Here is an 8,008-nt window from a genome sequence, read left to right as displayed (position 1 = left end):
GCTACATTGTGTTTTATTACAAAACTGCTATATCGAACAATAATTATAGCTGTTTAAAGAATAAATAAGGATTACCTGAAGGTACATTTGTACAACGGTAGCTTCACCTAATATTTAACTTTGGGACATTTTTGCATCTAGTACGGCTTGTTCTTCAATGTCAATAAAACTGTGTAATGCTTCCTGCTGTATTCTGCTTGTGTCAATACAGTAACAGATTTTAAGACAATTTGCACCATTTTGAGATAAAATTAATAACTTGATATGGATATAAAAGGTTAGAAGTAGAAGAGCTTAGCATTATAGAGGATTTTATGAATTGTAGATTAGGTCAGGGCGATTTCACCATGGGCTATTTGCACGATCTCTTCCTGGACGGTAAGATCTGTGCTGCACTTCCTGTCCCGCATTGCATTGATTTGAAAAAAAAGTACGTTTCTGTTTTCACGTTTTAATGTGCAAAATAAATCCTGTTTTTTCGAGAGAAGTTCTGTTTTGATGAGCAAAATAAATCCTGTGCTCAAATGTTCAGATCGCTGGTTTGGGATGGTACATTTTCATAATTTACCCTGTTTTTCTCTACTGTTACTAGTACTTATACTCCTACTATATTGAGTACTTTAGCTTGTTAAATGCTGAAACATAAATCAGACTTTAATAAGTTTACACGGACACCAAAAATCTGATCATAATATGATTTCTGGAGTAAATCTGATTATTGAAGAGACATGTAAACAGCTGATATACTATCTCATATTAATATTATCTGAGAAGCAGAGATTAGACTATAGTTTAAAATCACGGACGTTGGATCACGGACGGTTCACTACAAACAACTGCTCCAGTCTCTGAGCTCCTGCTGTCTCCAAACAGCTCCAGTTAAATGTGTTTAATCTGAACAAAATGAACTGTGCATCTATGAAGATAAGTAAAATAAACACATGACAGAAGAAAGCTGTGGACTGATGTGGTTGAGTGGTTAAATTGCAGGGCTTAAGAAACGACTTGTTCCCTGAGGTCCCACCTGTGTCAGTTTGACTTGAGCCTGTGATGGTTCTGAGAGCTGCAGTGATATTGTAGTTTAGTGATGACACTTAGTAATAAAAGTACTTCATTTTAAGATCCAGTGTCTGAACTGTCTGAGGGACCTGGTTGCTGATTTAATAAACACTTTCTGCACTATAAAGCAGGATCAGTTCACTGGCTTCAGGTTACAGACTGGGTTATGTAGGAAACACAAGCTCTGGTTTACAGACGACACACAAGTAACCAAACACATTACATTACATTTTCAGTAACTGTAAATATATATTATGTTTGATCACACAGTAGTTTGTTTTTCCCACCATTTTGGTAATAAACCGAATTTCTGCAATATATATACTTTATCCTTATGTATTCATTATAATTGGATGTAAGGTTTTATTTGTGAAGTTGACACATTTTGGGGGAGGTACTATTGTGCAATCAGCAGGTAATGAGCTCCACCTGCGCTCCTGCAGTGAAAGCCCCGCCCTGTAGGAGGAGCTTCTGTCTGTCAGCAGCTGTTATAATGGAGAAATCAAGGAAAGAGTTTGGGAGCAGCAGCGGCAGCAACACTTCTGGCTCTTGACTCTGAAGAAGTATCTACATTGGTGAGTTTACGCTGTTCTGCAACTCATTTTAGACTTAAACTCATTTAAAAGTATTACATCTCAATTAGATTGGAACTATTAGGGAAATATCCAGTTATTATTGACTAAAGCAAATCATAATTTCCAATGACGCAGTTTGAAAGAGCCCCGTGACATCAAGGCGACCACTTTGTTCATGATGTGGAAGAAATCAGGTCCATGTGGCAGTGCAACCTAATTTAATGTTAACATAAGTTTATATAAATGTGAAGCTTGGCTTAGCCTACTAAATTGTCATTTTCGTTGACTGAAATGTTTGAAGAATTTCACAAAACGTTAATTAAAACCGAAATTTTCATTAAGACTAAGACCAAATTAAAATGTCCAAATTAATACTTGCCAGTAACGGACCGATTTAAGGTTGGTTTTAATTTAAGATCAGCAGATATGCATTTAATTATCTTAAGTGAACACTAAAACCAGAGGCAAATGTCACTATTAACCAAACTTCAATGATCAGTAAAGTCTTTACACAAGTTTTGTTCATTTTAGTTTAATTTCATGTGCCGTTTGAACCCAAATTTCTTAATCAACAAATTCAAATGTTTGTGTATTGCGGCTGATTGGCGCAGGTGCGGCTCTGATTGGCGCAGGTGCGGCTCTGATTGGCGCAGGTGCGGCTCTGATTGGCGCAGGTGCGGCGCTAATTGACGCAGGTGCGGCGCTGATTGACGCCTACATCAACCAATCAGCTTCACCCTGACCAAGCCACTAACCTTAAAGCTCGTGCGCTGGTGCCTAATCTTAATAGTACGTGCGGCTGATCACCATCTGATTAAAGCTGTCTAAAACTAGGAACTCTCGATTTGGCAATGAGGATCAAGTTTAGCTCTTGCCTAATAGTTCCATTATCACGTTTGATCCATTATGTCTTTCTAATTGTTTATCCCAGTGTATTTTCTAACCCTGTGTCTTGTGCAGGTGCAGCTGAAGTTGGCGCTGGAGCTGCTTGGGTCTGGAGACGTTGCACAGAAGAACCACATCCCAGTCCGCAGAAGCTACACCCCAGGTAGGTTTCCATCCACAGCCGTCTGAAGCTTTTTTGTTTGATTTGATATGTGCACTAGCCATTAAGTCAGATGGTATAATTTCGATAGATGTTAATTTATGCCCTCGGTACAAAGATCTTTGTCGTCGCTAGACAGCGCAGACAAGGGTTCTTTAGCTAATCTGGATGTGCTATTTTAAAAACTTTATTTGACCGTTAATTAACTGCTACAAAAATGGCAATCTGAGTATGTAAAACTAAAAACATGTCTAATATAAAAAAGCTTTCCCCAGTTACATTGGCCTCTTAATCTCAAATTTCATGCCAAGATTACAGGCTTTGTTTTGCCCTTTAATTTAAATAGATTATTAACTAAATACTATGCCAAAAACTAAAATTATTGGAATCAACTTAAGGTGTTTCCATTAAGTTGTCGCCTTTTTTTTTGAGTAGGTAAACTTCTTTCTAAACTATTCTAACATGTTGTAAAAATGTAAACCATTTCAATTAACAAACCACAGGAGAAGTTAATGCAATGTTGAACTGTTTATTCAAGTTTATTGTACACTCTCATTATCACATTTAGTCATGCCGACAATTTTTTGACACCTCTTCTCTCATTTCAGATGGAGTGAAGTTCAGTCGTCTCATCCACATTGGTAAGTATGACGTAGATGGGCTTAAAGGAATAGGCCAGTTTTTAAATACTGAGATGTTCTTACCCTGGACGAGTTGACGTGTAGCTGTGGTCTTTACGCGCGCCCTGAGTCACGTAGACGGCGTTAGCATGTAGCCTCTTTTCATCTATGGATCTAAATGGAGGTGGAAACAAAGCTCTTCCATGTTTTCCTCCATTTTAAATATGTTACATGAGCATTTACAGGATCAAAGTATAGTCGCACAAAATAAAACTTGTCTTTTTTAAGCAGATAAAAGGGAACTATATTGCAAAATAGCGGTATAGTTCCCCTTTTATCTGCTTAGAAAATACACGTTTAATTTTGAGTGACTATACTTTGATCCTGTAAATGCTCATGTAACATATTTAAAATGGAGGAAAACATGGAAGAGCTTTGTTTCCACCTCTTTAGATCCATAGATGAAAAGAGGCTATATGCTAACGCCGTCTCAGTGACTCAGGGCACGAGTAAAGACCACAGCTACACATCAACTCATCCAAGGTAAGAACATCTGTTTATAAAAACGGTGGCCTATTCCTTTAAGGCTCATTCATACTTCATAAGACGCAAGAACTTCTTGCGTCTTATGAAGTATGAATGAGCTTTATACTGTAAACTCTTGATTTTACTGATTTAACTTTGAGGAAACAGCCTTGTTTTTTCAAAGTTAATCAGTAAAATCAAGAGTTTACAGTATAAAGCTCATTCATACTTCATAAGACGCAAGAAGTTCTCGCGTCTTATGAAGTATGAATGAGCTCCAAGGTAGGGATGCAACCCGACTAGCAGGTAGTCCCTGCTAGTCGGGTTGCATCCCTACCCTCCCTACCTGGGAGGTGGGGATAGGAGGGATGACCCCTGGCAGGTGTTGCCGCCCTCCACCTCTGCTACCTCCCCCTATCCTACCTCCCCCTATCCTACCTCCCCCTATCCTACCTCCCCCTATCCTACCTCCCCCTATCCTACCTCCCCCTATCCTACCTCCCCCTATCCTACCTCCCCCTATCCTACCTCCCCCTATCCTACCTCCCCCTATCCTACCTCCCCCTATCCTACCTCCCCCTATCCTACCTCCCCCTATCCTACCTCCCCCTATCCTACCTCCCCCTATCCTACCTCCCCCTATCCTACCTCCCCCTATCCTACCTCCCCCTATCCTACCTCCCCCTATCCTACCTCCCCCTATCCTACCTCCCCCTATCCTACCTCCCCCTTACACCTTGTGTAAAAAGTAGGAGAGGTGGGAGTGTAGGTCGGCGCCCTGACTGGATATACCATTCCTTACCTACTTTTTTGGGGAAGTAGGTAAGGAATGGTATATCCAGTCAGGGCGCCGACCTACACTCCCACCTCTCCTACTTTTTACACAAGGTGTAAAAGGTAGGATAGGGGAGGTAGGACCTAACTGCATACTTACCATCCGCAGATCCTGTTGGCCGCGCTCTCGCTGATGTCGTGGACGCCACAGACCTGGGAGAGAACAAACAAGAGTTGTAAATGTGTGTGACCAATAAATGCAATAAAAGATTAAAAGTTTTTGTTTCATAACATCGAGCAATTTAAAGGAATAGGCCACAGTTTTTACATAGTGAGATGTTCTTAGCTTTGACAAGTTTATTTGTACCTGTCGTCACGTAAACACAACACAGATAGCGTTAGCATTTAGCCTTTACACTATAGCTCCAAACTAGGTCAAGATAGAAGCTTCCAAGCTCTTCCACATTTTCCCCATTTAAATATGGTTGTAATTGTTACACTACAAAGTATAATTACACAAAATTAAACAATGCGGATGAAAGGGGGAACTATATTGTAAGGCGTAATACCAGGGGTAGTTTGGCATCTGCACAGTTAAGTATCATTACGCCTTAGAAAATCCACATTGTTTCATTTTGTGTAATTATACTTTGTAATGTAGCAAATCACGTAACCATATTTAAATAGGGAAAACGTGGAAGAGCTGGGAAGCTTCTATCTGGGCCTAGTTTGGAGCTATAGAGGAGAGGCTAAATGCTAACGCCGTCTGCGCTGTGTTTACGTGATTGACAGCACGGGGGAAAACCAGACGGGTACAAATAAACTCGTCTAAGCAAACATATCTCAGTATGTAAAAACTGGCCTAATCCTTTAAGCCCATGCCTGATCTACACCTTCTGTAGAAAGTAAGGAGAGGTGGGGGTGTAGGTGGGTGCCCTGACTGGACACACCTTTCCTACTTTGTGAAGTAAGGAAGGGTATTTCCTTTCAGGACACCGACCTACACCCCCACCTCTTTTTACAGAAGGTGTAAATATCCAGAAGATGGGGCTCCTACTACAAAGCTGCATACTTACAGGTCATGCTGGAGGCTGAGGACAGTCTTCTGGAGGAGCATGGCCGCCGTGCTCTCGCTGATGTGGATTTTCAAAAGTTCTGAACAGCCGCAGACCTGGGAGAGAACAAGCAAGAGTTGTAAACGCAATAAAGATTTCCCAAGGACTTGAGCCCCAAGTTCTGATTTTTGCAAAAAGATACAATTCAAAGGCTACACTGAGGCAAAAACATCAAGCTATTTAAGCCTGTGTCTAAAAAAGATGTTCTAAAGCATTTGTCAGGTTTAAACACTGATATGAATTGATACATATTTAAAACTCCGACATTAAAAAGGGGCCCATTGTTAGAGTTTTCAGGTTGCATTTTTTTGCCCTCATACTTGGTCACTTGATTTTGCATTTCTACAGATTTAGTTCATGGATTTTGAGCTCCCGTAGAATCTAATGGTGAATGTAGTAAATTACAAAGGAATTTGCTTTTTTGTCTAAACCACAACATGATCTAGAAATAATGCATTTTTATTAAGATCCACTAATTTCTTACATTTAGTTCTTAGAGATTCCAATTCCACAACAAAGCAGCAAAATATCACTGAATCCTTATACAGAAACTACAGCATTTTAGTTTCTAAGTTTAACATTTTGACAAACTATATTTGAAGGATTGAAAATTTTTTGTTTCTATGATGGAGCAGATGGTAAAATATAATCCTATTTAAAATTATTGTTACTGCAAATATGAGGAATATAATACATCTATAATTAACTTGACTGCTGTGATATTGGGCTATACAAAACAATTGATTGATTATTACATTTTGTATGAGTCATTATAGTGAGTATTTTGATTATAATTAATAATTATTGTAATTATGTTTGGTGTAAATTGTGTTCAATGTGAACTTTGTGAAAAATAATGCTTATGATAATTATCCAATAAAACAATGGCCTGAGGAGCCACAACATAACTAAGGCCCAGGTTTAAATTGAAAAAGATATAGCCTACATTTACAAAAATTAAAAATCACGTTACACAGACTTGCCTGAAGCCAAACAAACAAGACTCCGCCCTATTTTCAATTAGCCGATTGCGCTCAGGTGCGTTCAGACCAATCAAAGGCCGCATGGAATTATATTTAAACCGGATTTAATCATGACTAGTTAGACCACTGTCACCAGAGCAAAAATAGTACTAATCTTTTCAATCAAAACAATGATTTAATTTGGCAGCATCTACAATGGCCGACCCCAGACATCCCAAACACAAAGCGGTCGCAGGAACTACCTGAAGTCGGTGCGAGTCTCCGGACAGATGACGGCTCAGCTCCTCCACCTGCACAAGGGGTTCATTGTTAACTTTATTCAAAACATCTCAAGTCATTTAAACTTAAATGTTTTCTTGAAGAAAACTGAACTCACCTTGTGGAGAAACTTCCAAGTCAGATCCAGAAGACGCTGAAGAGCTCGTGCTGCCGCCACCGCCGAGATCCCAAACTCTTTCCCTCATTTTCGCAATAAAAGCAGGTGTGTGTGGCTGACAGACACGCAGCTCAGCCAATAGGAATCGGTCTACAGGGAAGGGGCGGGGTCTTCTCTATGAGCGCAGGTGAAGTTCATCAGCGGTTAATTACAGGGGGAAAAGTGATTTGACTTTTTAAATAAACGCTATAGAAACATCAAACAGGTTTCATGTGTTTTTCACACATTTTGGAAACAAATTGATCTGATAAAGATAATGCAATCAAATTAAATGATAACTGAAGAAATGTGTGAGAACATATGTGACTTATTGTTTGATCATCTTTTTCTTTTATTCCACAGAATTTGCAGTATTTTTCCATTTTATCAGTAAATTCACAGGACAAAGAAAAGTCAGTGTAAATGTCCAGATCTTCAAGTATGTTCCGATCAGTCAAATAGGCCGCACTTCAGTCAGACCTGTATTCTACTGCACTGGCACCAGATGGAGCTAAAGTTAATCTAATGTTTGACGGGCGCTCAAAACTCACTATTACCTCAAGATGTCGCCATTTCCCAGATACATTCAGGCTCGCACGGATTCAGTTATAAAACACACGAAAACAATTTTCATCTCTTCATCATTACTACTACTACTTTGCTCAGGCATTAAAGGCCAATAGAGTGACTATTTCCTTTAGGCAAAGTATTAAAGATATCAATGTTAATTTTGATTCTTATATTTCCTTGTGTTTTAAGTGCGTGTTGCCACAAGTTAAAAGTTTGAACTACTTAATTCAGAGTCTGTCATGACAAATAATCTACTATACAAGCAACGCCTCAGTTGAGCTGTGTCATTATGTGTGTCATTTAAAGTCCTTTTACGTCACATTCACT

The sequence above is a fragment of the Gobius niger genome (assembly GCF_951799975.1).
Source record: "Gobius niger genome assembly, chromosome: 23".
Classification (NCBI taxonomy): Eukaryota; Metazoa; Chordata; class Actinopteri; order Gobiiformes; family Gobiidae; genus Gobius; species Gobius niger.
The sequence above is the reverse complement of the archived record's forward strand: the minus strand, read 5'-3'. Positions refer to the sequence as shown.